Source organism: Chamaea fasciata, unplaced genomic scaffold, assembly GCF_029207755.1.
Source record: "Chamaea fasciata isolate MVZ Bird 193981 ecotype frontalis unplaced genomic scaffold, bChaFas1.0.hap1 SCAF_2, whole genome shotgun sequence".
In the NCBI taxonomy this organism is placed as follows: Eukaryota; Metazoa; Chordata; class Aves; order Passeriformes; family Sylviidae; genus Chamaea; species Chamaea fasciata.
In genome coordinates, this window is record NW_027094087.1 from 9,470,367 (window position 1) to 9,496,220 (window position 25,854).

Sequence of the window (25,854 nt, forward strand, 5' to 3'; positions counted from 1 at the left end):
TCAATATAATGATTATATCATTGACATGTTATTTCATTTCCTTTCCAACACCTTTCTACCTAAAAATCCAAATTTTCTCATGTTATCCCAATAACTACATGATGCATTGTTGAAAAAATTGATTGCGGTGTTTTTGTGAAAGAAAACCACACTTTTTTCTTGCAATCATGTCATGTAAATAGAAAACCAAATGTGAGGAACCTGTTGAATAAGAATTTTTACAATTGGATAGAAGAGGTTTGATTCCAATTTTCTTTAATTAAAATGACTATAATCTTAGCCTACTTAATCCAGTATATGCTTTGAACTAAACTATGAACCGAAAATGTAGTTAAAATTGTCAAATGAATGATACATTAATGAGGGAATACTAGCAAGATGACAACCTTGTAAAAATCACAATTGGTGTAATTCTGAACTATTTTTTTCATTATTTATTCAAAATTCTAGGTTAAAATTTTAATAATCTACCATATAGGAATACAACATATGGGAATATTGTTCTTTTTTTGCCTGTTAACTATTTTATTCTATACACTCTTTAATTTTGTTTTTTGTTGCCTTTTTTTTTTTTTTCTTGTGAAGAGGGAGAATTCTTCAGGATCTGGGGAACTTCATTAGTGTAAAATTACAAGTTTGGTATGACTGTGGAACTATGATAAGATCCAATAGAGACCAACACCTTTGTTAGCTAGGAACTTTTAAGGTTTGATATAGTTGCCATGTCTTTGAAAAATAGATCTATAAGATCAAAAATACCTCTTCCTGTAAATTTTTAAGGCAACGGCGCTGAATATTTTCACTTAAAAGGTTTACCAGTTGCTTCAAACACAGCCATGAGCCTTTTGTTTTCAATACCTCTGCAATACCAAAACCTTCCACGGTCAGAGCTGCATAATTTATTTCCATGTGTGTGAGTTCTGAAGAAAAAAAATAAAATTGATAGCAAACATGCTAAGTAGGAATTTTAGGGGTTTTTGAGGAGGTTGTGGTGTGGAGAACTGGAGTACCAGAGGGCAAAGGCAGCACCTGATGAGAAGACCGTGGTGAGGAGCCCAGCACTAGCAGTGGTACCCAGGAAGGACTGGCCTTCAAGAGGACCCATGGACACTGGGGAGCTTGCTTCAATGCAGAAAACAACAACACTGACGGACTAAAATGAAGTCCAGGACCCACAAGTAGACACAGTGAGTAGGAGAGGAGTGTATGAGCCTGTTTTACTCTGACCTGGTCAATTTTGAATTTGAAATCTTACTTATTTTTATAGGAACAGCTGACTTCCTGATTTTAAAAGTTCTTTGGTCTTCCTTGGGGATCCAGGACAATTAGTTCTCTTCATCTCAAAACAGGGAAAAATTTCCCATCTCACCAGGCTGCACTTTTGACAGTTTTCAGAGTTTTCTTTCTATATTATTTTAGCCTTACTTTCCATTTTGTCTAGGAGACTATTTCCTTCATAATATAAATCCAGGAAGCAAAACACTCTTAAGCTATTTGCCAAGACTTTCAGAAAACTGTTCTAATAGTGCAAGACGGAACAGAGATATTCTTCTGTTAATTATTAACTGTAATTTCTTTGGGGAGATGGGAAGGAAGATACTAATATTAAACTATAACCATTTATGAAATTTCAATATATATGCTGAATTTGGGCTAGACCTTTATTTGGTGTGGTCAGCATAATTCTTCTGACTTCCCTCCAATCCATCCAGCATGTACAAGTTGATTAGCTTGTTCATTAGTTCTTTTACCCATTATTACATCTGCCAAGAACAGACTCCAACCACAGCCTCCATGCACTCCGTGCTGGGTTATTCCTGATTCTCCAATACCGGCCATGTAAACCTCTAAGCTTATAAATCCATCAGTTTTGTTGAGAAGTCACACAGGCATAGGGCACCATGTGCCCAAATGTCTTTCCGGAGCTGGAAGGGATTGAGTGTTTATTCTTTTCAAAGTCGATACTGATCAAACTCTACAGATTGAGACTATTTTGTTTTTCAGGGCAGCCCTTGTCACATTCGTCAAAATAACTGACTACTTCTTCACTCTTCCATTCATCTTTTTCTGTTTTCCAGACTTTTCATTCCATTGTAGCAGTTGCAGTGGATCAGAGCCATATGGCTCTGACTTTTAACTGCTGCAGCAAGCTGCTCTACCACCTGGCAAAGGAGTGATACAGACTCTGCTCCTTATTTTCAGAAATTCCGTGTCTCCTTTCACAGTGACTAGGCTTTTCACAAAGCAGTGAAAGGAAAGAATTAATCTGCACCTACTTAACAGACAACATACAATTTTTTATATTGATCTTTATTGAAAATATGTATCTTTGAAGACTGTATGCAATATGGGAATTAATTTCTTTTTAACATCTTAACAGTGCAGAAGTCAAGGATAAATGTAATGATGACCAGAATGTGCTTTGTAGATTTTTCAAGTAATCTTGCATCCAAAAGCAGATGTGGCATTTGATCTTCAAATACCACATTTTTCAAAAGATCAATGGCAACCTCTTAAGAAAAGAAAAAAAAAAAAGTCCTCTTCATTTCTTTTTTCTTTATTTCTAAGACAGTGTAATAGAACCAATGTTTACCCCTTCACCTTAGCTACCTTTCCATATAACGTGCAAAGGTTTTCCCATGTGATCTGTCTCAAAATATTCAGTAATGTTTACACATTTTTCCATTTAAAACTTCTAAGTGAAATCTATGTGTCATTAGCATTTGTACTGTAACTTAGGAGCAGCTTGAAGATCCACATGAAAAAAGAAACCCATCAAAAAAAAAAAAAAAAAAAAAAAAAAAACCAAAACATGAGAGCACTTTAAAAAATAGGAATTTAATATAGGCTCAGTGTCCTTACTTGAGGGTGCACTTTGCTGCACATGGATCAGCGGTAAGCTTCACAAACAGCTTAAAATATATAAAGTTTGTCTACGTGTATTGTGCTGCCAAAGCTTCACATTCATCAACACCAGCGTTTTGTGGAAGTGCATTTTCACCCTTGGAAAATCTGGCCGATCCTTAATTTTATATTATGCAGATTCCTTGGGGCTTATTTTGTTTGCAATTCGTTGGTCACAACCTAAAGTAACTGAGTAACAATCTAACTGATTGAAATGCATGCCACATGAAGAGGAACTATTTGTTTGTTCTCAAAGATTCAACAAAATTGTCATTTCTTGTGTATAAGAGAATACTTGGTGAGGACACCTTCAAGGAGTCATTGTTGAAGGTGAGGGTGGAAGAGTTCAATAAGATATATCCTCACATTAGACCAAAAATCACTGACTGCATATGTTTTATAATGAGCCATTTGGGGAAAGAAAAAAAAAAAAAAAGATGAAACATGGAAAGACAGAAAAAGCACTATGGAACAGAAGGAGTGTGAGGATAAATAAGGAAGGCAGGAAGGAAAGACTACACTTTCAAGAGATGGAGAGTATTGGCTTGCCTGTCCAAAAGGGAACTGTTTATGTTCTAGAGTCTTGGTGAAGGAACAGAGTATGGACTCTGGTATGAGCAGTTTCATATAACTACAGAAATGACATTGCAGTGACTTCTAACATCTCCAAGAAACTGGAGGTGTCTAAAAGAAAACCTGATAAGATAGGAGGGGGGATGCTGGCGAAGTTAAACTTCAAAGAAAATTATGAGCGCAAATGATTCAGATTAACAACCCATCTTTCACTCCTGCTTTGTCATGGGCTACTAAAGGCCCTTTTAAATTTCAGCTCACTGGATTGCTGCCCAGTTATAGCATGTTTTAAAGGGAACTTTGGCTTCAGTGAAGCCAAACAAACTGGGAAAGGTAGAACCCTCTCTAAGGTAGAGGGGAGTTACATTACATGCTGCTGCACAGTGAATTTCATCAGCTCCTCACAATGTGCTGTTAAAGGACACAAAAAGAACTCAGGGTCCTTTTATCCTCTGGAATCCAAGCTAAAATCCAGTATCTTTGTGACACCAAATAGAAATAATTCAGTAGCACTTAGGAAGTGGATACTTTTATCTACTATTCTGACACCTTCTGGTCATAAGTAGCCTTGACTTTCAGTCCTTGTCGATTTAAGGGGGTTACATACTGTCCATTTCTACTGTGACAGGGGATGAGCTTTAAAGAACTTGGTTTTAGTCTTCAGCACTGCAAAATGCGTATTTTAATGATGTCCCAATGGAGTGAACTAGGCAATTAAAAGTTTTTGCTGAAAATCCTGCTATTAAATTATTAACACGTGGAATTCACATGGAACAGTGTTATAAATTACCCTGCCCAGCACCTGTCATTGACTTCACATGCACGAGTTGTTGTTCTGTATCATTCTTGACTCTAATGCTCTCATTTTTAAGGAAGATGACTCACAAAACAAAGATTTCCCTCTTCTGCTCCACTTCCAATTTCTTCCTTCCTACCATCCTACTCCCCTTTCCAGAAGCATCCAATTGATCCAGCGTGCAAATGCAACACAGAAAAGATGAAGAGAGCTCAGGAGCAAAGACTGCATTCCTGACTCATTTGCACTCGCTCATTAGCTATTTAATTGGCAATTTAAGAACTGTTTAGCTAATTTCAGTATTTGTGATTTCTGTTGTGAACCAAATCATCGTCATGGTTACCATGCAGTTGATACCCTACACACACACACCTCAATTTTTTTACAATTTTTTGCCACAGCTGGGAAAGAATATCAACAATAATGGATTGTTGTTCCAATCCAAAATACAGAAAATCCCCCAATACAGAAATGTTTCTCAGGTGGATTATCTTCTACAATCTGGTAACTACCCCACTTGCCATACTCAGTAAACAAATTACACGTAACAGATGCTTTGTCGAAGCATGAAATAGGTCGCAGACACTTTTGAAAATAATGGAGAAAAAATGCAGTAGGCCCAAACAAAAGAAGAGGTTATTTGTAAATTAAAAGGCAAGAATAAAGTACTTATGTGAAGCAAATGAAAGTCCTGCCATAACTGGATGAAAGTGGACAATGATAAGCTAACTTTTTTTTGTAAAGGCTTGACACTGCTATCAAAAGGAGGAAAAAGATGCAGTTAAACAAGTTAAGGATGCATGATAATCACTGAGCTCTAATTATGCCGTGCACTTTCCCTCCTTTTTTCCCCTATTCTAAGCAGAGAGAAACGCCCATTTCAAAGTGAGAAGAATATACATTTAGAGGATAGAAGTTACAAAATGCATGTCTAAATTTGCTGATGCAGGCAAAATATTAGGTGCTCATGCATCTCTCTGTTAGCATAAGAGTTTGTTTTGGATTTTAAGAACACATTAGTGCGAGTATTTTAAAGGAGATATACATTATTTACTCAATTCATCTACAGCTTTAAATTGTAGCACATGAAAGTCAAATGATTTTTTAACATCTCAAATGTCACTATAGCATTGAACTATGGTAGCAACCTGACAGATGAAAAATATACACGCTTGCCTGAGTCAGTGAAATAAGGACATGATACATATTAAAAACTATAGCAACTTCACATAGGCATGGGTTTATGGGTCCTTGATCAGAAGGGAGGAGAGAAAGTAAAATCACCCATTTGATTATTAATAGGATGTTTCTATAACAATACACATTTTGAAACATAAAAGGAATAAAACCATCATCTTCAGAGATGGCTTCAAAGTGAACCTTATTCTTCTGTGTCCAATAAAAAGGAGATGCAATATAATTTAAAAACATAAGCATGTGATTTTGCATTATTATCATAATCTGCTGCCTTAAGAGACTGTGAGGGGTTTTAATCATCCAGCATGAAACAAATTGGCTACTTTATTTTCTTGCTGATCAGTGCTTTTCCTTCCACTGTCACTACCTCACATTTTAATTCCTCCTTCCTATTGCTTAGATTAGTGCACCAACCAAAAAAAGAAAGTGTCCCTTTCTGGGATAGAAATGCTGGTTTATATGTTCCAGGTGCATACTTTGGTGTGAGGAAAAGCTTGAGTGTCAGTTTCTGGAGGTATCCCACTCTTTTTTCCTGGTATCATTGTTAAGCTGTGAATGCAGTTAAAGAAAATGTTTTTACCTTCTTTCATCAGACAGCAAAAATTTACTTCAGTACAGCCAGTGTCTTGTTCTTTCTTGTGATTTTTTCAGCATTTCTTCATACTATATTGTGTCTCAGCTATGGTTTGGTTTTGTGGCCTGTGTTCTCATAGCAGAGGACCTCTGAACTGGAACTCTGGGAAGGTTCATAGATGGAAGACATGCCTGTCTTCTCAGATAACTTCTAAATCCTTCGTTCATGTCCACAAAGACCCCAACACTGTTTTATTGGATGGTCATATTCTCGATCTTCTTTTTTCTTTCCTTTAATTTTCTCAGTATTTTCAACTCTGTTCTTTCCCAGGGCCCTTGCTGAGTTACCTCTCAAAAATCCTGTGGCAGACTTTTACAAAAGAATCCCTTGGGAAGCTTTGTCCATAGTGTGCCTCTTTTTCCAGACAGTCTTTCTTTGGATCTACTGATTACTCAGGGATTAAAAGTTCCGAAACATCTTCATTTTTGAGAAAACAACTACTGGTTTGTCACACTCAACTTTGGACAGGTCTTTGCAATAACATCTAGCTTATCTCATATGGCTTTGCTTTTGAAAAGAGTAGAAGACGGACCTGAGGACCACATGGAAATTGATCTCATCTTTATTTTAAGGGGGCATAAAGAAAACCTGGTTTGCTTTATGGTCTGGAATATAGTTTTCTGAATACCATGGAATTCTGCACGAATATTTCTACATGGACATGCAATAAATTCTATCAATATTTTTTTTTTTACAAAAAATCTTTTTTAAACCAAGATCACGTTAAAAATTCTCATAGAAAACTTTTATATTGAATATACATCATCTATTAATAAAAATACCTTCTGAACGTAGGATGGGGCAAAGTTTTTGGTGAAAATGGTTTTGTAAGTGTATACTTAGTGTATCAGCACAACTGTATTCTTTCTTACCACCAGTTAGTGGTATGACAGTTTGAAGAATGTCAAACCCGTTTATAGAAGAGGGAATTTGCCAGCTCTACAAAAGTGTAAGCTTGTTTTGGCAAAGGTCCACACAAATGAGCATGAATTTACCAGCTTTGTTAAAAAAAAAAAAAAACAACAAACAACTCATCTAATGAATCAGATATGAGAAGATCAATGGTTCTTCTTCCCTTTTTGATAAAAGTCCAAGCTGCCACCTGTGCCAGGCTGGCTCCTACCTAAGCAATCTGACACCCAGGGCTAGGAAGGGGATGTAATTCCAGCAAGTGAGAGGGTAAGGAAGATCTTGATTTGGAGTAATAAACTTATATTTTCTTCACAAGTCAAAGAGTTATCAGAAAGTGAAATACACAGTACAACAACTGCAATGTGCATTGAAAGATAGCTGATGGACAGCAAACAACAATTCCTGCAGTAACCTCTTGCAGATTATATGTGAATGTAACCAACTCTTTCTCAGATTGCTTATCCTTCATTAAAACAGCTATTCAATAATTCGATACGTATTACAATTTGGATATTACCCCTATGAATCTTACTTATCTCTTTGATCTGCTCAATGCAGAAGCTGAACGGTTGTTTGAACAAGAACAGGTCTGGTTTTGAAGAGGTCCTACACTGGCACCTTTCCATGTTTTCCCACTTCTCTTCATTGCAAGAGTAGTTACATAAATAATAGAATCATGTGATCAACTCATGGACCATATCAAGAATACATTTTAAATACAATCAGCTAAAATCTTGCTCTCTCCTGCCTGTTAAGGCCTTTCTTTTCAGAATGTAAGCACTCACATGTGTTGGAACACCTGTTTTTCTTTCATAATTTAATTTGATGGGAACTTTTTCCAATCATGTTTATTATCCACAGAAAAGTCCTGTTTCTTCTCCCCCCACTTCTCACCCTAAATATGAACTGTATGACAGATGGAGACCAGTATTCAGTCTACATCTAGAATAGAATACAGCACCTACAAAATACTGCTGCTAAAAGTGTGTTGATTATACTAAACCTCCTCAATGCTTAAAGTAATAAGTAGACATCTTTTCTCCCAGTCTAGAGGGATATCTTAGCAAGCTGGTCTGTCTACAAAACCTCATGGACTGTGCTCAGCTTCCAAACCAGATACCTAAGATACTGATAACACACACACAAATCCTAATCTAAATTTGCCTCTTAACAATAATCATGTTAAAGAGCACTTTCTGTAAATAACCTAGTTAGACACACAAGTACTCCAGTCAATACTACCTGATGGAACAGTCCTTTTAAGATGCATGGGGAAGTAATCATCTGAGCCAAACAAATTAAAGGGAATTAGACATCTTAGAGATCGGTAGGAATTAGTGTTCGTACCATTACTTGTTCCAGGTTTTTTTCCTTCAAGTGTTCTACATTCAATGGAAAAGGGGATTTATTTGTCAGCCTATAGAATCAAGGTTCCTCAGTCTGTGAATATCTAACAGAAGATTGATTGCAGCTGGATGTACAGACTCATTACAGAGGGATGTTTAAAGAGCGTAGTGATGAAAAAAGTCACTGAGAACAAACAGGAAAGCCAGAGAAAGAAGGATATTAACGAGATAACCCACAGAATGCAACTGTATGGGCACAAAAATTAGAGGATCACAAATACAGAAACTGCTTTCATGTGTTGACAGTCTTTTAAACACCAGTCAAATTAACCCCTAATTTCCAACTAACTGTGGAGCTTGTTGACGCCAGCCGACTCTGTGTGAGCGCAGGTGCTTTTGCCTGGCCAAACAGAGGTGCAATATCCTGATGCTGAAACTTCTAGCTGCAAAGTAAGGCTTTTAAAATAATATGAAAGAAATTATGCAGAAAACCTGAGTAAAGAACAAAGGGCAGAAATAAAAAGCGACCAGTATTTTCAAACATTAAGTACACTGAATTTCAGTAGATGATGACCAGAAAAGCAGAAGGGGATTTTAAAAAGTCACTCAAGATTTGAATGTCATGCATGTTCTGCACCTCCTTACCACTGTTTAAAGACTGAAAAGTACCAAGGGTACCCTACAGTTATTTTCCCTACTTGACAGAGTTAATTATTTATGTCTGATACCCTTTATCTTAGCATTACATTCTGGAAGTAATACTTTGAATTCATAAATTTGGTACAAAGTCTCTCTCAACAGGAGTATGTCAAGAACCAGCCCTTACTTAATCAACACTGAATTGCTAAAACTTTGTCTAGTACTGAAAACTACCATTTCTGCAATCAGAATAGACAATGAAGAAAGGGACACTTGGTGTCTCAGAAAAACTAGAATGTGTCATGACCAATTTTTCAAAACAGATAATAAATGCAAGCTTTGGCAAAACTGGATGTCATTAAGCTTGCACAAACCAAGGATTTATGAACTAGATGGACAAGTGTAAAAGTTTCCAATTATTCAGATAAAAACTGTCAAAACAGCAAAACAAATCTTACAATGAAAGAGTATTTGTTAATTTTTGATGTTTGGTCTTATGAATACAGGAATTTCATAGTTTGTTTGTTTGTTTTAAGGTGTCTGAAATAATTTGCATATCATGGCTGCCTGTATTATCCAAGAACTTGAACTTGAAAATACAAAAGATTCTCTTCTGCCATAAAGTCCTTGGTATAGTATTGAAGAATCCATGCCTTTACTGTGTCTGTTATGATTGTCTGTTTAAAACAACATCAATGTGACTGTAACCATTTGAAGAACTTCAGGAGACCAAGTTTTACTGACTGTCCTTTATTTACACATTCTGAGAAGTGAATTATAGTCAAACTTCATATTAAAACTACCTCACATTCCCCACTTAAAGGCAGAAGGGTTCAGAACACACATATGGGCGTGTCAACAACTATAAGCATATGAAAAACAGTTTCTTCTCAAAGATGAATCAGGTAATAGCTCTTAGAAAAATGCTTTTTTTCCCCACTCTGGATATTAAACAATTGTGAGCCATTGTCTCACACAGCAATGCCTTTCATGTGGTCAGCTGTGAACTATTAAGAATTGTTGGGAGCTCACACTGAGGCAATTATCCAGGATTACCCATATATCCATCAGTGAACCATTGGAGCTCCCAAAACAGGCTATTTCATCCTCTTAGAATAACTGTGTCAAGTGCAAATGGCTAAATTATGGATGTTTCCTTATTTTTGGTCTTCTATCCAAGTGATTGAGATTTACCTGGCTTTCTACTGAGTCTGATCCCACAGTTCTTTACTACCTCTGACCATCACCAACAGGATTGTATAGCATCGTCTGGATCACTGACAAAAATATCACATAGCAAACAAGTTCTGATGTCTCTGAACCTTACTTGATAGGATTCTCTACATCCCCCTCAACAGCTACATCACGCTGTCTATCCAGTATTTATTCCATCTAATCCATCCCCTATGTATATCTATGTAAACTTATGAACTTTCACATCACGTAGTATCAAGCTGCAAGTTGGAAAAATCGAATACTGGATTAACATATTTTCTTTTATAAATCAGACCTCATCTTAGTGGAAAACTTCAGACAATTCTGCCTAACATTAATTATAATTTGGCCACTCTTTATTTTGTTTACAGACCTCAAAATTATGCTTTCATGATTTTATGTGTCAGGATAATCTTTCTTGGCTGTCTACATTCTCTTTAAGTGCTATTACAAGAGTTAATATTTTTCTAATTTTTCAAAATCAGTTTGAGATGTTATTGATTCGGATTACTTCACAGGTGATTCTTTTGGTGAAATATATGTAAGCCAATTTATTTGGAATTTTTATGGTTTTGTCTTGAAATTTAAACAGTTATTAGGAAAACTTTTTTATTGACTAGAAACAAACAAAAGAGAAAATAAAAATGAAGTTTCATGCTACCATCTCTACTCCTTCTCAATCACATCTGAGCGACGAGTGTCTAATTTCAAGCTATAAGGAGAAGTTTGTCTCCAATTTAAGTCCATAATTCAATTGCTGCAATATAAGTTTTTAAGAAATTTGTATAAAATTTGTGCATTTACTCCTTTTTCCATCATTACATGGGAGGAGGAAGTAGTAGCATTCCCAGTTTCTTTCATAGTGGCAATATTAAGAATAAATTGAAGTATGGAAGACACTGTAAAATAAGAGAAGGTATTTAAGTCCAGATCTTCACCCCTCAACTCCTTAAAAGAACTTTGCAACTTTTTATTCTATGTCTTTTGATCTAATAAATCTTTCCTGTTCTTCTGCTAACCAAAATGCCTTAGCAGGTGAGAATGGAAAGCATCCTCTTCCACTCTCCCGTGCAGACACAAAACAAAGTATAAACTGATGATTAGATCACTGCCTAGAAAGAAAAAAAAATAAGTTTGGACACTGCATCTTCTAATGAGACTAAACTTTTACACACACGTGATGTCTATTCTGACTAGGTGAGATCTCTTGCAGGATTCAGAGGGGCAAAAACCTCTTTTCATGAGCAAACTTAACTACTATCTATTATCTATCTACTTCTAGCTCAGTGCTAAAAAGACTGAATCAGTTTTAGGTGTGATATTAAACTCTGCCTAAATGCCACTTTACGTAAAAAAGTAGATTATATATCTATCTTATCTCCCCATTTTTAATCTGTGCCTACACATTAGGGTGTAGCTTTACTTACTTTGAAATCAATACTAAAATCCTTAGACTGTACTAGTAACCTGACAAAATTCAACTAAGCCAATAGAATACATAGCAATTTACACCTGGTTTTCTGATCCTACATTATCAAGATTTTCTACTTTACTAAAAATGTTCATTTGTCTAAGTATAAAGTGTTTTTAGATACGTATTCTGCCTTGTAATCTGAAATCAGAAGAAAGACATTGGTTATGAAGTCTCAAGAATAAGGGTCACATTTATCTCAGGTATAAATTCAGTCATTTATATTTGGCTTCATATGTTCTGCCTCAAGAGTTTTTTAAAGAACCACTCCACCAACTTCCATGTTCCCAAAGAAAAGCATCATTTTGTGAGCAGGGGGTAGATTGCTTCCACATGGAAAAACTAGTGAAGCCTCTCAAAATTGCTGATTCACAAATTGTAGTGATTGAAAGTTAATCTCAATTATAGTACTAAGGTGTATTGTCGCACAGTGTGATAATGGTATTTTTTGCCTTAAAGGGATTTTGATTCAAACACCAGCTTCAAATAAAGAGAAAAAAAGGGAAAAAAAAAAAAAAAAAGAAAGAACCAGACATTTACTATATGCTCATCGTAAACCTAGTAGACAGGGGGATTTTATATTTACAAAGGTACAAGGACACCTGCACAGAAAGCAGGAACTTTTTTTTAATTTTTCAAGGTATTTTCTTAAACAACAATTTTAAATATTTTTAAGGAGGATATGTTGTCATGCTAATTTGCAACTTGTTCATATTCATATAAAAGTTATGTCTCAGTTAATTATTTGAAGAAACAGAAAATAATCTACTGATAGCTTGACTGTTATTCATAGGGGTCATATAGAGGAAATAAAAACAAGACTGTGTCCCAGTCTAAGCTAAATGTAATTTCTAACTCTAACAGAAAAAGTGTTTAAAAAGACAAACCCCAGGTGCAGTTCAGTAGTATTTCCTTGCAAAATAAGTGTTAAAATAAACAAAGAAGTGTTGAAAAGGTAGAACCTGGAAATTATCCTGTACTATGAAGTTTACTACAATAGGAAATGTAGGAAATATTGGTGCACTCCAGATACAGTACCTAATTTATAAATCCCCAGAGTAAATGGTCAAATAACATACAATAAAGAACAAGCAGTTACCTATTTTTGGCCTTTTTCCCAGAGATTTTCTTTTGCAGTCACTGTCAGAGAAATAACATGGTTCTTGACATGTCTTTGGTTAAAATAATTATTTTACTGGAATATTTTAAACTAAGCATGAATCAAGTGTAACTTTGCTTTTCGACATTCATTAGAGCACATTATACTATTCATCTTAAGCTCTGCCAGCAGAGCCTCCTCCTGTCTTCCAAAGCATCCCTGTCTTTTCTCCTTCTGACTGAATTTTTCCTCCTCACAAAAAGATATTTGGTATTTTTGAAACCGGTCCCAGACAGTGACAAGATAACTTGCTTAGACCCACAGTATCTCTCTGCAACACTACTTCCACCATCAATGCTCTCATACATTAACAGGTTTTAAAAGAGGAACACATCGTAAGTGAATTAGTCGAAATTTCAAAACATGGATTTGTCTTCAGATGAGCAGCCAGCATACGAAACACACTCTGAATTTCTCTGCAAGTGTGAGTTAAGCAAGAGAATAGCAAAAGAACATTTTCAACCAGATTAATTCTGCTGGATACTGAGGTAGCTCCCAGCAATCCATCAAATGAGGCTTTGTTTCACCACATGAGGATCCATCCCCACGAATACAAATTTAAGCTACTTTAAATGTTACAACAAGGAGAATAAATTTGCAAAGGACAGAAGGGCAAATCATGGTCCAGAGAGAGAAGTGAGCCAGGTGTTTGAATTCCTGCAAAGGAGACCTAATTATCCAGAGCAAGGAACTTGTCTTAAATGTCAGCGTTCATAAACCTGGAAAGTCTGTGACTGAGGAACTCTTCAGAAACTCTGTGGTTAAAATGTACCCAGAGAAATGTGTCTGGAGAAGCAGATGTCATTTTAAACAGAACTATATAGTTGGAGGGGGGGAAATGTTGTTTATAGGAAATTAAATGCTAGAAAGTCTATCTCTAATGTGTTTTTTGGTTGGCTTTGATTGGTTTGTTTTAATACCATTATTCTATTTTTAAGGAATAGCAAATAAAATATTAAGTCACTAAACTCCATCATTCTCAACAGAGCAGGATATAAAATTGATATTCCTCACTGAATTGAATATATTGTAGCTGATTATCACTGCCAGGCTGAAATTTGGATTATTGTTCTCAGTGGATATATGTTACCTTACCACCTTCACAGAAATTGCAGATAAAGAAATCCTGTTTTACAAATTATTTAAGTAAAGCAGCATAACAGTCTAATGTAGATGGTGTAATAAATATCAGAATTAAGTACAGTGATGCAGCCTTCACTTGCCCTGCTTTGCAAAGCCATGACATTGTTGGGAATTGAGTCACATTCACAGTTAGAATCAACACAGGCAAGGTCAGAGATCTTAATTTTTTTATGCAGAAAGTCAATGGAATTGCTTGGAGAAGTCCTGACATATCAGAATCCTGCTCCTTGTCATGGGTAACTTCATCACATTTTAACTTTATCAGTGAAACAGGGCAGCACTAGGCTAGATCTTCCCAATTCTTTAATTGCAATTATAAAACTAGCGCAAGGCCATTTTCTTAACCAAGAGGATGTTTGGACAGCAGCTAGAGGGACAGAATGCTCTTTCTGAACATTTAGTTGCGCATGGGCTACATGGAAAACCTAGTGGAGTTTGGCAGCATTTTCTATGAATCTGGCCTGTACCAAAGCCTTTGGTACTGGAACAGCTTTAGTGAGGATACAATGCTCAAAAAGATCTTATCAGCTCCTGATAATGCTCTACTGAGCATGATAATTCTGATTTTCAGAGGTTTATACCCCAGCCAAATTGAAAGGAATTTTCTTAGAGATAGCAAAAGTCTCTTTCACGCAATGACTCTTCTCCTGCCAAATTTTGGGTACCTACCACAAAGCCAAAGAGCCACACTTCAAAGTAATGATTTTACAAAAATCTGATACTGGCAAAAGGGTCTACTTGGCTTAAGCTAGAGGGCAAAGTACAATTGTAAACTATAACGACACAAGGCAGACACACATTTTTACATCAGTTAAAGGTTCACTGAAAATGGAGTTTTGAGGTGCAAAACCATCTGCAATTTTTTGTTCACCTTCTCCAAAAAAAAATGGTGGGGGAAAAATTAAACTCCAGTAATTTTAGTATTATCTTTTCCCTTTTTATTGATAGCTTTCCATTGTCATTTTGGGAATGTTTAAGTATGATCTATGTTTAACATCAAACTTCACAAGTAGATTGAAGAATATTAAATGATATCAATATAGAATGAAATAGTTGCTTCTCAGTTGTATTAAAAATCAGCTTAAAAAAACCCACAATTTTTTAATTTCTAAAAGAGAAAAAAAGCTTCAATTCATCCTCTCATGGTTTTTTCTTTATGTATTCAGGTTATCAAGGAAGCTCGCAATCTACTTTCCTGACACCTGTACTAGTGTTTTGGTACATAATTTCACCAGGCACTGCAAAATACCTTCTCTCAAAACTGCCAAAAAGTCGAGATCTTTTCCCTGTTCTTAAACACATTGTCTATCTTATGCTGGCTCTGGTCTTTGCTAGATTGCTGCACTACTACATTCACTTCACTAAAATGACATAATACAAACACATTGGGGGTGGGGAGGGGTGGTGACAAAAAGTGGTTTCCTACTCATTTAATATGGAAAATAAACCATCACAGCAGCTAAGCATGTAAATTTAGTTTTTTACATTTTTTCTGAACTAATTAAATTATAAGTTAAATTATATGCATTCACTTGTGGATGAGTAAATTTATAGAACAAAATACGAAATTTCAGGTAAAAACAGGGCTGTTTATCCAAAAACTGTTTCCCAGAAAAACAAGAAGCAAGTACTCATTTCTACACTTTGCCAGAAAAAGCTTTCATATCTACTTAAAACATTCAAGTTACATATTCTGCTAAATTACATCTCCAAAGAACTTTTTATATTTCTCACATTCCCATTACAAGTTTTCCCAAAACGAAGGGTGGCCAGCCTTTTTACTTCAGTAGGTCTTAATTTCAGACACTTTATTTGCAGTGATGAGTCTGAAGGGTTTGAATTTGACGTGAATATCAGGCACTGGACGCAAACAGTCATATGTTCATCAGCCTGAACCAATAGTAGCAGGCACTGTGTTGTGAATTTACCACTTTCTGCAGTCCCAAATGAAAGATCTCTGTGCTGAAGTTGACATTATACACTGTAAGAAGCACTAGGGATGATGAATGCTCAAGTGAGTACATGCTGTTGGCCTTGGACTGTGAAGCTGCAAGAAACACTGATATGAACAAAGCTAATGCAATTTCTGCTACTTTAGGAACATTCAGCTGTCTACTGATGTGAGCAGAGAGTTGATGGACACAACAATCTCTGGCTACTTGCTCCCAAGAGGCAAATAAACTTTACTTTCAGTTCTTTATTGCCCTAAATTTTTAATCTGAGAATAGTGGTATAGTCCAAGGATCCCCTGGAGGATAATGATTGAAAGCAAAAAAAAGTACAGCAAGTTTATTAATTGTTCAGCTGAGCTGGGATAGTTTTTGTTGTTACTGTTTTCTTACATCAAGAGTTTCCAGTGAGTAGGAAAGTGACAGATGTTTACAGGAGCTGAACAACACCTCTTGCAATAGTTTAAAATTAAAGAATTCATCATGAAGTTGTTCCCACCTGAAGTACAGCAGCATTCTCTGTGTCTTTACTTATGGCTCATAATCCTGGCAGCTAGAGGTTCAAGGTTTGGAGGATTAGTTCCCTGCCAAAGTCTTAAGGGAGTTTGGTCCTTTCAGCAGCCTTAGAGAACCTGAGAAAGTCCAAAGCCTAATTGCATTTAGGACCACAGCATCGTTATCTTCTTCCTGAGGAAAGAATAGCTGTCTCAGGCTCCCACAGGTGAGCCACTAACAGTAGTCCCACAGACAGCAGTCACCAGGCTGCGGCACAACATCCATGCTACAAAATGCACAGAAACCATTCAGGCTTTCCCTTCCAGACGGGAGCTGTGAGGAGCCAAGATTTCACAATTTCTAGCACCAGCAGAGCCTGGCTTATCCTTTTTACAGTCTCCCAGCAGTCTTCATTTGTTATAGGAATGGTTTGTGAAAGCAAATTGGATGCAGAAATATATTAATCTCCCTATGACTGACAAATGTACATACATCATTAGAAATATTTTTGAAAATGTCAATTCTTTCTCAGTTACTGTTTCGTAGGTGTGCATGGGTGTGTTGCTGGTGTTTATCAGATGTGAGTGAGCAACTCATAAATAGATTATTTGGTTTTACCATTTCCTATAGAAAGTTTGTCTTGGACTGTGCTAAGTTTTAGCTATTGAACAGATGTGTGGGGGTTATTTTTTCATATGGTTTAAGTATTGCTCACAAATTATAGGTATGAGCCATGGACCAATATAGCCAAAAAGATAACAATGCCTGTTTTATGAAAGAGGAGATTAATTGATGACTGCTCATGCAGCTATATCACAGTCCAGTTATTCTTAGGATTTCAGAAGAGGATTTTGTATGCCTTGGTTTGGAGATTTTTATTCAACCAAACTATGAACACGGAGCTCTTGTGTACCTCTTGCTACTTTTACCATTTTTCATTTGTTTGTTTATTTTCCCCTTATTTCTTTCTTTTTTAATTATATGGGTGATGTTGAAACCAGAAGGACAGAAGACAAACATAAAGACACAATAAATTGCAAAGTGACCAAAACAGAATGGAGAAAGACCATCTGCAAGCAAGGAAAAATTTGGCCTTAATAAGTGCAAAACATACTGAGAGAAAATAAAAAGCGGAGATATTGAATGAAAGGATATGAACAAGCTCCAGGAACAAGTGGATTTTAGTTTATTTTATTTGCTTAATTCTGTTTTAGTAATGCTTTTTTTATGCCATCAAACACTACAAATCTAACATAAAAGTAGTTGCTGCTCATACAAAGTTTTTTTTTTTCTTTACCTTCTGTGAGAACAAAATACAGAAATAACAGAAGAGTTCACAGATCTTAGTACTGGTTGAGATCTAGAAATTCATTCTTAATCCTGCAATATTATTTGTAGAAAACCAAAGTGAACAGTTAGGCCACTTTTATCAATGTGGGTTTTTTTAGAAATAAATAGCTTTCAGAAATGTACTGAATTTGTACAAGTATTCAGAAGTTACACATAAAAAGTGGTTAGGCATTTCCAACATTATTCCATCTGTTACATCCCAGGTCAGCAGGAAGAGTGTTCGGCCGCCAAGTTCATCAATTTTGTGCCTATTATACATCCTTGACAACTTTTCTGTGATTTCTGTGGCGTTGTGATAAAATGAATATACTTCCAGTAGGCAATATATTTATCTCAAATTTATTTACAGCATGGAGACTGGCAAACAGCTTTCTGATGATAGCAACATTTTATTCAATATAGCCTCGTGAAAAAGGTTAACAGCTTCCAGATAACTCAATGGCATTACTCCTGCAGATCTCGCATCCTGGGGGTTTCTGAGTGAGTTTAGTAGATTTAAACTAGTACTTTTTCCTGGCCTTTCCAATATGTACATTATCACACACAGATGCCTTTCTTAGATGTCCTCACTTACATGCCCTTAGTCATTTAGGCTCTGCATTGTAGTCCCTGGAAGTAAACACCCTAGGTAACTGCCTGATGGTGGTTTCTCTTATTGCCACTTTACACCCTTCTAATAGCAACAGAGCCATAAAAATAATGTAAATATAAATTGCTCCTGTTTTAATGCCTTTTTGTATTACCAGAGTGATGTGAAGGGCTCATCTTACAAATGAGAATGAGGCCTAAGGAGCCTGAATTGACGTAATTCACATGCTGACAGGTGAAACAATGGGAACAAAGCAAGAGAATTTAAATCTCTCGGTTTTGCTCAGGGCTGGTTTAATGGGCACCTTCCTGTACTTTCCTTTGGCTCCTTGGGCAGCGACTTGGGTGCCCTCATGCTCAGGAGGAGTGTGGCGGCCTCAGCCTGTCCCTCAGACTCACCGCCTAAACATGGCTAAACTAAACTAAACTAAACTATACTAAACTAAACTACTTTTTTCACATCTTTGTGGTTTGTACTTCTTCCCTCAGTGTTGGAAGCCGTTCCCATGGACTGAAGTCAAAAGCAGTGTCCTCCTGAGCTCTGTGCCAGGGTCTCCAACCCCCCTGTACAGCTCCAAAACCCCCCTGTACAGATTCCAACCACCCTGTACAGATCTCAAACCCTCTTGCTCAGGTCTGTGGCCTCCCAGGGCATCCAGAGGAATGCTCTGGACTCCAACAATTTCATGTAAAACTTTCCATTAGGAATACAAGTTGCTATTAAACGTTTAATAAAACCAACCACAAACTCACAGGAAAACAGGAAATTTTGACATTTCTGAAAGTAGTGAAACTTTTTTTTTTTTCAAATCTCACAAATTTCAAAAGCATGGTACTTGTAAGTGTTGGTGAAATATCAACATGTATTTTGATTATCAAATCCACTTATGCAGTGTAAATATTCATCATTTATTATATATTAGTGTTAGCCATCATTATAATCCCTTAAGAGATAAAAGCCCAGATAAATCAAGTCTGGCAAAGTAATGAACAGACACCATCACTTTTTCTGCTCAAACAGAATAAAGAATGATATCACATCAGTCTAATGCTAGAGAAATTTTGTTTCCTCTGAAACTTCCTGTCATAATCATTCTTTGAAACTCTTTCATAGCAATACCCTATGGTGTCACCATAATCTGCCTGGCATGCAGAGAGAGCAGCTCAGGAATCAGTGAACTTCTGTGCTTTTACCACATTCCACAGCTTTTACACAACAACTTCAATATTGAAAATTAAACATGGCCTGTTTAAGCACTGTAGCTGAAAAATTTGGTTTCATACCATTAAGTAACTGTTATCGTACCACTCTTCTTTCAAGCAGTCACAAATCAAGAGACAACTACTGCAGCACATTATTTGGGGAAAGAAGAGCTCCTATCTAAAAACTGTTGGTCTCATTTCAATAATTTTAAAATATTGTTTCCATAAATTAAGAGTTATCTTTTATTTTTAAAAATGTGGTGTTTTTAGTGGAGAGTACAGAAAGTTATTTTTTTAAAGCATTTTCCAAGGGGCTGCAGTTCTGTCACTGTATCATGCAAAATATGCTGGAGTTAAATGTAGTGTGTTCCTCAGGGTAGGTGAATATTTAATTAAATCAAGACATGAGGTACAATGTTGCAGTCTGCAATGCCGGGCCTCAGAGACATGCTAGGAATCCTGTATTCATTATATTTGACTATTTAGGCAAAATTCTGGTATAACTACATTTACCTGTATTAACAGTAGTATCTTAACATTAACAGATTCAGGATAATGGAAGGGGAGCAGCAGTATTTCCTGTGCTCAATCAAAAATTAGAGCAGACTTGGGTCAATCTCATTTTTCCATTTTGCCTTCAGTGTCTGAAAAATTTGTTAAACATGCTTGTTTTTGTATCTTTGCAAAGACCACAAAAGAAAGGCCACATTTCTATTTCGTGACTGTTGGCTCTTCAGTCTGATCCAGAGAATAAGGTGTTGAGCCTTTGGATTGCTGTAAGAGATATTTTTATACCAAAAAGTAAAATTCATTATAAATCAAATGTGTTCTGAGATTCTAAATTGTCTGTGTGTCTCAAATGCTTTTGTCTCTAAAATGCCTTGAGCATGAAATGTTTCACCTTCAGTTTTGGAGGTAGTATGTAAAATATTTAGGATGTAAAATGAAGACTAATTCTGGTTACTAACTACGGTACTTAAACAATTTACTATCTGATGTCAGTTTTTAATTGGTCTCTAGACATGTCAGCCGGTAAAATGATACGGTAAAAACAGGAAAGTGTCAAACGTGGAGAGCTCATCTGGAGATGTTTCAGGTCTAAGGCCTTGACAATGCAAACTTGTGCATTAGTAATTTATGAATTTATGAAACTGCTCTTTGGCATCAAGGCCAACTGGAATGGAGTAGACACTGCAGCACATTTTAAAGATTCTCACCCTCCACAGCAGCCAGGATGCCTCCAAAGTGTCATTTGAGAACATTCCCTGGTCCAGGCTGATGCCTGGGCTGTGCCTGGGGATCACTCAGGAGGGTGCAACAGGGACAGGACCAAAACCCTGTTACAAATAGCATTGGCAGCTGAGATTCACATTGTCAAGAAGGTTCCTTGTCATTTTTTTAATTCCTCATATAATAATACAAACTTATGCCAACAGCTTTACTTAAATCCTCAAAGAGAACAAAGAAGGTACATTTTATATGACCATGTCTGAATCAATTGTTTAATAAAATTGCCATTTAACTTCTCTTTCATAAAATATGTAAATTATCTTCCTTGGTTCTTTCATTTTAAGATACATTTTCCACTTCTATAATCATTGTGTTAGCTTTTTTTATAAATTTCCTCAGGCTACTGACGTTTTTTAAACTGTAATCAATGAGAAACAAAAATTTATTCCTGAAGAATTACTTCAGTGCCAAATACAAACAAACCAACAAAATCCCAAACAAACAAACAAACAAACAAACAGAAAAGAAAGACAGATGGCTTTCATACAACTTGATCTCTCTTTCAGACTTCTTCTAAGATATTGAATTTGGAGCTTGAGTTGAGTTCAACTCATTATTTATCAAAAATGATAATTTTTTGCAGAGTTTCCATCCTTCAGATATGGTTACATTTTTTTATTCTTTAAGATACGGTTTTACACTTTGGCTTACTAAAAAAATTTATTGTTCCTTTACAGCCATTTTACTAACAATGACACATTTGTGCCTTTTACTGCATTCTAGTCCTCTGACCCTTGTCTCACCCAGAGATGTCATCAAGAATGATATTTTCTTCTAATTTGTTGTTCAAATTTTAAATTGTGTAAATAAACAGACACACACTTTTGGGTCTTCAGTAGAAGTATGCCTGGAAAATTAAAAAAAAATTAATAACCCAGGGATATAACTTAAATTTTGGATACAGCTTGACCTTGGATATAGCTGTTTATTTCCTTGTCACAGAAACTCTTTTTTGAAGGTGGAAAAGTTATATGTATTAAAATATATGCAAAAAAGTTTATATATAAAAACTATATGTAAAGCTTCTCTATCTTCAATCCCTACATGTTGAAGCAATAGTGTTGATATCAGCTAGAAAGTTCACAAAAAAATTGTGGGTTATATTTTACATAGTTAGTAAAGGAGAAAGTTCAATCTAGTATTCAACTTAATTTCCATATGCAGAATAAATTGAGGATATTTTTCAGATTACTTTCAAACAGGAAAAGCATAAAATCTACACTGAAATCTGATATTTATTTTAATAGTGTTTTGCTAAGAAAATTACCTGCTGGCATTATTTTTATGAGATATTATGGAAAATAAATTCTAGTTAGGTTGGAGGTTTTTTTGTGCAAATTGCTAAGCAAAACTAAAAAAACCCACAGGTTTTGCAGGTGTAAATAAGGGCTGTAATTTCACCGTGTGTGCCACACCAGCTGCTCTGTAGGGGAAGGGCAGCCAGGGGACAATCAGGACAGGAGTGTGAGTACCCAGTGATGCCTCGGGAAGGCTGACCTGGAACAGAGGCTAGACAGAGCTGTGAGAACAAACTAGATATTTATTAAAAGGCCTAAAAGGATACACGTTGGCCTGTACAGGAGCCTGGCCAGGGCTACACCCAAGATGGTCTTAAAATGGTCACGAAATGGATGACTGGTCACGAGGTTTCACACTTTTATAAGTTTTGGTCCATTTGCATACTGGGGTTTAATTGTCCAATTACAGCTTCAGATTATGAAGTCCCATCCTCCATGTTTGCTCTCTTCAGTTCACCATTGTTTATACTTTTGGGCCTGAAGCTTGTAACAGTTGTCCTTGGTCTCAATCTGGAGAAGGATTTGTTTTGTCTACCTGCCCTGTGAAGAGAACTTACTAACACTTAATATGAAGATCAGAGCTACACATCTAGGCAGCACAAAATCTAAAAAACATGAAAGTTAAAACTTAAGGCATCACCAGGGCCAGCCAAGTGCTTAGTGTGGGTCAGACAAAGCCCATGGGGATGAGGAAGAGCTCAGGGCAAGGCAGTTGAGGGGGACGGGGCAGAAGTGGAAACAGGGAAGAGGAGGCACATCTCTTTTACACAACACTAAACCAAGGCTGAGGAGACACAGGCCAGCATTGACCTTGAGCAGGCAGCAGTGAAGCAGACATGACCTTGACTCAGGCAGTAAAGCCTTTGGGGTGTATTTGGGATCTTCCTAGGCAGTAGAGACAAGACAACCCTATTTTAGGAGTGAAAAAGGCTGTGGGGATGCAAGCTGTTGTCATGTCGCTTGCCCTCTGGTGCAGCAATTGGTCACATGTTACTTACTGGCACAGATAGAGCCTCCAGTAGTTGTTTGCTGAAGGACTTGTACAACAGAGCTCATGCTTAGCCTGTATCACAAAATGTACAACCTGCCAATTAAAAGCATGTCTGTCCAGGTACTTGCTACAATTTCAGTTTTGCAGACTACCTGTCTGATCCATTGAGCAGATTTAATTCTAGAACACAGTCAGGAGAAAACCTGCAAAAAGATGAGGTAATCCTTCCACATATTTCTTCAGTTTGTTGCTCGTAGGATTTTTTAAAGAAATGCCTTCCAAACTGTGTGCCTTGCTATCCAGATGGACACGACTGCACTGTTCGTTTCGCATACACTTGGCAGCTTACCTGAGGTGAAAATAGATATCTCAAGATATCTCACACACCTCAAGAGATGGATGTGTTGACAAAGAGAAGATGTTGAAAGGTACAATACCTTTTCATACCTCCACAATCTGTGATTTGTCTGCTTTTGTCTCTGGTTTTGATCTTCATTGTCATGTACCATATTGAACAAGAAGATCAGTGAAGAGCAAGTGTGCATGGCTTTCATCAGCACATACCTGCAATTTGTCAGTGTTAGCATTTCAGGACTCATCTCTGCTTCGGGTTAATCTGATTAGACTGTGTGTCAAAGCTTCCTGTAAGTCAGCTTGCTGCTAATAGAGTCCAGCCAAGGAAGACTTCATTCTTGCAAAGTATTCTGCTTCTCTTTCAGCTGGAGTTTCAGTGTGTCATCATTGACATCAAATCAGTTTTCATCTCCTCTGAATAAAAGTCAATAATGTGCATAAATAAGCACATAAAATTTGCCAGTTTCTGAAGCCGAGTTTCAGTTTTAGACAAAATTTGGAATGGTTTTGAGCACACAATTCTTTGAACATTTCCATGCTTTATGTTCTTCCAGTTATACAGCTGTTGTTACTGGTTTTGGGCAGATCGAGTGACGTGTGTAGCATGCAGCTGAATCACAGCAGAGATTTAAAAGTCCCTCCTGTGGGTGATGAGCAGGCACAATACAGATCTTCCCAATCCCCCTTTGTCTTGGCTGGCTGTTGGAACGTGGTGCTGGGTCACAGCTTGTAGTGGAGATGATGAGGCAGATAACGCTGCCATCAGCACAATCTGCTCCTTATCTGCTTGGAAGGCAGAAGGCTCGGTTCCCCATATGCCCACTGAAGTCTACCAGAATGAGAAAACCCTCAGATATGAAGATATGAAAGCACGTTGAAAAAAAAAAAAAATCATATACATTCAATGATGATTTATACCTCAACATATTTTTTATGGTGAAGATTTTCTTCCACTAATTAATTTTATTCCATTTTAGAAAGCCAGACACGAGAAGATTATGTTCTTTAGAAGTGACTACCTCCACAACAATTGCATGCTTATTCAAGAAGTTGATTTTCCATCAGTACAGTAATGCTTATTGCACTTGCAGCTTGCTGTTTGCCAGCAAACATAGATACAGCTGGCTTTTGGCTAACCAATACTCCTTAGGCATTCTAAGCCATGGCAGTTACTTCCTTTGGTCACCCTTGCAACATTTTATATTTGGTTAAATCATGTCATTATGTACATAGTGCACTTTCTTACTCCAAGTACAGTATAATATCTTTTTTTTCAATTAAGTTTACAATTTATTTTAACTGTTAATGTCACACATTAAATCCTTAAAGTATCTAAAGGAGCAATAACATTTTGTAGGATTATTTCATTTCATGAAAAAAAAAGAATGATAGCGAGTGATAGATATAGAAAAACTAAGAAATCACTTTGAAATGTAAGATAGAATAGAGTTCTAGAAACTCTTGTTAATTTTTGGTGATTAATTGCTAAATTTATACCAAATTATAAAGCAAGGAGTAATTACTTTTCTACATTAACTATTCTATATATATATGTGTGTGTCATTTTTCCCAGTGTGGGGCTGATCTCATTCTCATCCAGATCAATAGTAATTTTTCAACTTAGTTCAATGGGTGTTAGACAAGCTTTTCTGGGAAAAGTACATTCCACAAACCTATTGAAAACAAAGACATTTTGCATATAAAAAGACATCTACATAATTATCCATTAAAGTAACAATGAAATTCTAATTCTACAGGTCACAGTTCTAAGGACTTACACTCAGAGTAGCTGCATTCTCTTGAGATATATCCTTTGCTTTTTGCAATACCATTTTCTAACATTTCCTTGGTCTAAATGTTCAAAAAATTTAGCAGCAGGAGTCACAGTGCTAGAAGTGTAGTGAACACATTGTAGGGTTCTAATGGTAAAGTGGAGAAGGCACTTCAGTATATTCCATTATTAATTTTAAAATTAGTTCAGATCAAGACATCTTCTCTGAAGGACTCTCAGTTGAAGCTATAAATTGGGGGCTTGCTACATCTGTTAAAAAATATTACTTCACTTTCATCAGTTGCATCTTTCATAAAGTATATTTTTAGACTTTAAGAAAGAAAAAGGAAACTTATCTCTATGTATCCATCATCTCCTAGCATAATGTCTAGTACGTGGATTTCTAAAGCAGCATTTATCATAGAGTCATGGAAAGGTTTGAGTTGGAAGGGTCCTTAAAAATGACCCAGTTCCAAACCCCCTGCCCTGGGCTTCCACCAGATCTTGTTGTTCAGAGTCCCATCCAATGTGGCCTTCAAAACTTCCAGAGATGGAGTATCCACAACTTCTCTGGGC